Raw genomic sequence first — 6,609 nt, 5'->3', positions numbered from 1 at the left:
AGGGAGGGGGGGGGGGGGTGGGGGCTCTCTCATTCTGTGTTGCTTGCATTGACCCTGGAAGCTGCTTTACTCACTTGTATCTTTTTCGGTGTGTTCTTTGTATTACATGTTTGCTGGTAGTTCAGCAGTCAATTAAAGGAAGGCAGCTTGAAGGAGATGGAGCTGTCAATCTTCCCAGTTCTGGAGAACGGCCCAGCTGCCAAGGTCAAGGTGATGAGTGTCCAGCCCTCACAAACATCCATTCAGGTATCACCCATTAGAGGTGTTAAAACCTCAACACAGTACGCGGAGAGATTTGAGTCTCTGCTTCAGAAGCCCACATAAATCTATCTCCTGTCAGAGTCCCACAGGGTGCTATTAACCAACACCTCACCCCTAGGAAGAGGGCTACCCATTTTCTGCTTTTGAAATACAAAGTTTCTATCCCCTTCTGTTTCTAGATAATAAAACTTGAATGGTCTCTTTAGGTCTTTGAAACCTTCATAACCAGTGTTTCTTGGGGTCATCTTACTGGGATTAGACTTTTTTTTCTACCTCCACCTCTATTGTCATTCCCACCCCTATTTTTAAACGGTCTATAAAAAGTTGTTTACCTCTACACTTGGAATAAAAGGGGAAAAAAAGAGTAGAAGTAAAACACCAGATAATACCTCCAAAATTTCATCATACGTATACTTTAAGAATTCAATGCATACTTTTTCTCAGTTTCTTATACATTCATGGACATCCTACCCATCTAAAGATTCTACAGGATTTTTGATCCCTGTATGATTGCTGTAACCACAAACAGTTTCTACCTAAGATGATTTTACTCCCCAGGTGATAGCTGGTGATATCTGGAAATACTTCTGGCTGTCCCAGTTGGGAACAGGAACCACTGGCATCTAGTGAGTAGAGCCAAGAAGGCTATTAAACAATTGTGATGTGCAGGTATCCCCTACAACAAAGAACTGTATGGCACACAATGTCAGTAGTGTCAAGGTTGAGAAACCCTGCTTTAAACTATTATCATGTATTTGATATTTTATTATGCCTACAGTCCATATTTTGTTCTGTAAGGTCCTCAGGGTGAGTGAGGGGCTGGTCTGAGAAACTTCTGTATCATCCCTCACAGCTTCTGTCCCTACATCTTATATGTAGCTGGCTTTCAGTGACGGTCAACTGCCTGATAAATCCCTCAACAAAAATACCATATAATAAAAGGGATGCCTTGGAACAAGTTGTGTCTTCCTGGAACCCACTCTTGAGGGTTTGTTTTTTTTTTTTCTATTCTGGCTATAGCATATAACCTTCTGGGAGCTTTCAAAATATAGCTCAGGCCTCACCCCAGACCAATTGAATCAGAAACCTGGAATGGGCCTGGACATGAGTATTTTTAAACATCTTTCCATTGGCTGTCATATGCAGCCAGAGTTAAAAATCCCCTTTTACACTGTCTTTCAGAGTCTGCCCCTCTGTCCTTACCTTCCATTTCTCAACACACATTTAAACTCACTGGTGGTAATGCTATTCACAAAGACATATAAAAGAAAGAGAGAAAAGCTATAAGCTTTACTCCTCTTAGATGAATTTGCTTTAAAAATAGGGATCAAATTCTTAAAGCTACTGCCTCAGGGTCTGATAGAGTGTGGTTAAGTCATCATCATCTCATCATCCAGTTCAGGAATCACTGTGTTGGAAGCCATTTCTACCACTTTTAAACCACATCCTTCTTCCTGAAATTGGCTCTCTACTTAGGTGGCATCACATTATACCTTCCTGTGCTCAGAGCTGCTCAACAAGGTGTTTAACTACTCTGAGGTTTGAAGCCATAAAAGACTAGATTCAAATCATAGACAGTGTATTTTCCCTCCATTTCCTTGCAGGGCAGTTGTGAAGATTAAGTTATATCACATGAGTACAAAGCAGAACATCCAGGTATATGACTTGTCAATAATGTTAGTTTCCTTCACTCTCTTCCTCTCCTTCCCCCTTATTTTTCTTCTATCTCTCACTTTCTTTCATATTTCCCATCCACTTATCCAACACATATTCCCTAAATACCTACTCTGAAAAATGTACTATCCTAGGGGCGACAAACAAAATTCCTGGTCTCATAGCTCTTGAATTTTAGTGGGGATGGGGAACAGGAGGCTGACAGTCCACAGGACGCCAAGGGTATGTAAGATAATGTCATATAGTGAGTGACCAATGTCGTAAAAGAAAAAAAAAAACAAGTAAAGGGTGAGAGGTGGACATGTTGTAGGGGCCTGTCCTTTGGCCAGTGGGTCAAGACTGGCCTTTAATAATGCAGCATCGTTTGAATTGAGGACTGAATAATAATGAGCCTTGCATGTGAAGGTCTGGAGAGACGAACCTTTCAGAGGGTACTGATAGGAAGATCAAAGGCTCTCAGGGTGGAAACAAGCTTGGAGTTTTTATGGAAAAGAAGACAAGTCTGTATGACTGGAACCGAGCAAATATGGGATGAGGTAGGAATTCGGCATATAGAGGGCCAGATGGTGAAAGGTCTTGTAGACCACATGGGAGTTTGTGTTTTGTTTTACACATAAAGATGCCATTGTAAGTAGAGATAATGGCATCTCATTTACATTTTAAGAGATCTCTTCAACTGCACCTAGATAAGGAAGTGTTTGGGTACAGGAGTGGCTCCATGATGTCCCGGAGATTACTGCAATAGTCCTGCTAGGGGGTGATGGTGGCTTGGATGTCTAGTTCCCTTTCTGAAAGAAATGAAGGTGGTTCAATGACTACAAAAGAGAGGATTTATCTAGATCTGTGGGAAACAGACACCCAGATTCTGAGATCACCAAATTTGGCAATAAATCTTGTTGTGTATGAGAAGTGGCAGGTGGAAGTAGTAAGGATGCAAAAGATAATATCTGTTAGATACAGGGCAGGATAAATGAACATGAACATTTAATCATAGACTCTTAAAATTAGAAGTTACCAAAGAAATTGTGTTCAGCCTTCCCACAGCTTAACAAGGAAACCTGGGTGTCAGAGAGGAATTGACTTACTTAAGGTCACACAGTCAGCAGGTGCTAGATCCCACCTTTCCCAGCTACCACCTGCAGACCTTTTTTTTGTTGTTGTTGTTAAGTAAGATCACCTTTCAGCATCATAGTAACCTATTTCAACATAAAGCCTATGATGAGCCAGAGGGAGACCAAAACCTGGATGTTCCTTTATCCACCTTCCCCATAATCCTTGGATCAAGCTGCTTTGTGCTTAGGCTCCTATTATTCAGGTGAGGGGGACCCCTGCCTCCTCCAGGGTGGCTGCTTCTATGTTCAGGTGTTTTAGAAAACATAATCTCTGCATCGTGCAGATGTAGATTGCATCCTGTCTCCACCCACCTGCTTTTCCTTTCCTGACTCACAGCTCCTGGCCTGCTGGGAGCTGAGCGGGGGCGAAGGTGCTGCCTTCACTGTGCCTCTGCTGGCTTTCTGCTTGCTGTAACTTCTAAACAGGCCCAGATTCAGCCAGGGGAGTAAATCTTTCATCAGTGTGATGCTAACAGGCAGCTATGGAATGGGAAGGCACAGAGAAAGCAATCATGGAATGAGATGAAACAGTCAAGATTACTGATGGAAATAATTCCTCTACAATACCCACAGCTGTGCCTTCCTTGGACAAAGGAATTTTTGAGTGTCCTTTGAGATGAAGAGACTCTCTTTATGCATGTAATATTTGCCAGTTTGCGGCACTTTTCCACATGATGTGTGATTTTCTGACATCTATAGCTTTATCTCCTATGTGAATAAATTACTCTCTCCCTGTTATGTGGCTTCTCTTTTCCTTGTACAAACTTCAAATTTGTTATTTATCACACTATTTTGAAATGATATTTGCCTCATTTCCCTTTTGGAATAGGAGTATTTCTTGTGTGAGTAGAAACTGTCTTCTTCATCTCAATATTAACAGCCCTTTGTAGAATGCCCGACACATAGAAGTACCTAATAAATGTACTGACTTCGTTTATTTAAAAAGTTTTATTTATTTTAGTAATCTCCATCCAAAGTGGGGCTTGAACTCATGACCCCAAAGTCAAGAGTTGTATGCTTCTCCAATTGAGCTGGCATGGGCCCCAAAATGTGTATTGGCTTCTAAGACTTGGCTCAGAAATTCTGTAAGTCTGGACACTCAAAGTATAATCCAGGGATCCAGATTCAGCATCACTCAGCAGCTTGTTGAAATGCAAACTCTCAGCCCCTACCCATGTCTACTGGTCCTGAATTGGCAACTTAAGAAAATCTCCAAGGCATTCATATGCACCTCAGAATGTGAGAAGTATTCCATCTAAAAGAGCCCCATTTACAAAATGGAAAAGTGAGGCCCAGAAAGAGGAATGGTTATATTTCAGTTCATACAGCTTATCAGTGGCACAATTGCAAGTAAGACTTGGTTCCAAAATCAGTACCTAATGCTCTTTCACTTCCCAGTCTGACTCTATTTTATAGTCCTCAGAGTTTGACTCAGCTTGATTAAAAACTGATAGAGTTAAAAATGAGAGTTCAGAGGCCACAGAATAATTCTTTGTCAATTTAAAGCCTAGTTTCCATTGTCTTTCATAAACAGATTCTATATTTTGTAATCTGAGAAGCCTCTGAACATCCTTAGCTTAATCTTTTGTCTCCACCACATAACGGGTCTGAAATTTCACCATGAGGAATTGAATATTTGGTCCTCAAATGTAGATATTCTTGAGGGAGGCAATGATTGAAAGCCTTGTCATTTGCTACCTTAGGGGGATGATCTAATCCCTAGCTGAGGGACAGCAGGTGCTATAAAAGCACACACTTAGGAATTGGATAAACCAAGCTAACACAGAGTGATATGGAGCAATATGGTAGTTACCAGTCTGTTCACTAAACATCTTAAGTTCTTCTTGGGGTATGTTATGAGATTGAACTTTCCTGCTCCCTTTGAGGGAAAATGACCTTGTGACTTGTGTCTATTGAAAGGTGAGAAGTAATACAGGTCATCTGTGTGGAACACTTAAAAAACCACTTCAGAGAGGGTAGGAGAGAAAATGGCAGAGCAGCATGGAGACCCTCAGCTTGTCTCATCTCTGAAACACAGCTAGATCAGCATCAAACCATTTTGCACACCTAGAAAACCGATCTCAGGATTAACACAACAATCTGCATAACTTGAACCACAGAATTCCTTAGGTATGCAGTGTGGAGAGGTGAACTGGGAGAGAGAAAAGCTGCAGAGGGTAGGGAGTTATATTTGTAGAGAGAGAACAGAGAAAGGGGGAGAGTGAGGCACATTGGGAGAGTGCAGGAAAAACACTCCCCAAAATTAGTTGGAGAGAAAGAGTGAGTGAAAAAACTCACAGGGAACTGAAAAAAATCTGTTCTCCCAAACCACTGACAAAAGAAGAGGGTTTCAATAGCACCAGGTTTCTATAAACAGTGGAACACAGAGTCTGAAGTTTTAGAACTAAGTGCCTGGCGGTGCTCTGGTGAGGAAGCAGGATGAATTCCCAGAAGCTGGCAGCAGCGTCTGAGGGGTCTGTGTGCTACATGAGGAGAAGTAATTTCCCTGCTTGGAGAGGATTTGGTAGAGGCCATACATCCTCCCCACAAGCAAAGGTCCCAGCAGACCCTGGAGAACAGCCACATTTGCTGGTATTGGGACAAAGACACCACAGTATAGTGAAACCTGTTGCCGGCTCTGTGTTGTCTGTGATTTGCCAGAATCTCTGAATCTCTATTACTACACGATTGCATGAATATTTTCTGGGGAAAGCCAGCACCTGGCCATTGCTTAGCAAGATCCTCCCCCAGAGAGTATGCATGGGTCCAAGCCACAGGGGTCTCTGAAATGTGGGGTTTTGAAACACAGTCATATCTGAGATAAAACTCTACAGGGAGGTGCTACTTGGCCGGTGGATAGCTTGAACACGGAAAGAGTAGAGATAAGAAGTGGACAGAGTCCTGAGACAAAGGAGGGGTGTTTGATCATGGGTCAATGAGAACACAAAGTTCCTGTGCCAGAGACTAGGGAGCTGGAGAAAGACATTTCCACCTCTCCCACTCAGGTGCATGTGTGCCACACTGATCCACCCCAGTAAGCTAAGAAGCACCACTTAGTGGAGGACAAAGTAGTCCTGTCCCACCTAACTGTGCCCTCCAAGCACATCCCCTAGAAGAACAGCACAGATCATTCCACCTGCTTAGCGTATGAACTGTAGAGGACTTCATAGTTTGAATTCTAGGGGAAACTGACTGTAATTTCATTTGAGTTTCATTCTGCTTATTGGTTCATTTATTTGGGTTTTTGGTGGGTTTTTTTTGTTTTGTTTTGTTTTGTTTTTTTTTTTTGCTTTTTTCTTCTTCTGATTTTGCCTAAATTGTTTTTGCTATTTTTTTTCTTTCTGTTCTTTTTCTGGGACACGGAAAGAGAAAAATTAATTTTTCACTTTTTAAATTAAAAAATCTTTTAACTTTATTTTTTACTTTGTAAAAATGTTTAATTTTGTTTTATTTTCTTTATTTGATTTTATTCTGTTTTATTATATACATATTTTTAAATTTATAGTTTTTTCTTACATTTTTTCTTTTCTTTCTTTTCTTTTTTTTTTTTTCTATAGTTTCA

The 6,609-nt window shown here is 41.2% G+C and overlaps 1 long non-coding RNA gene across 4 annotated transcripts in view; it reads left to right on the top strand.

Moving 5' to 3' along the window:
* Positions 1-3,730, top strand: part of LOC144235495 (uncharacterized) — a 53,286-nt gene extending 49,556 nt beyond the window's left edge. The window contains exons 3-4 of one of the 4 annotated variants that reach the window (XR_013336223.1): positions 121-246; positions 3,385-3,730. This is a non-coding gene — a long non-coding RNA (uncharacterized LOC144235495). Of the gene's footprint in view, positions 1-120; positions 455-819; positions 987-3,384 lie in introns of those variants that run through there. The other 3 variants (XR_013336222.1, XR_013336221.1, XR_013336220.1) reach the window with 3 other exon arrangements.
* The last annotated feature ends 2,879 nt before the right edge of the window (positions 3,731-6,609 follow it).

Source organism: Crocuta crocuta, unplaced genomic scaffold, assembly GCF_008692635.1.
Source record: "Crocuta crocuta isolate KB4526 unplaced genomic scaffold, BGI_CrCroc_1.0 scaffold340, whole genome shotgun sequence".
Taxonomy (NCBI): Eukaryota; Metazoa; Chordata; class Mammalia; order Carnivora; family Hyaenidae; genus Crocuta; species Crocuta crocuta.
Note: the sequence above shows the minus strand (reverse complement) of the source record. Positions and strands in the feature narration are given on the sequence as shown.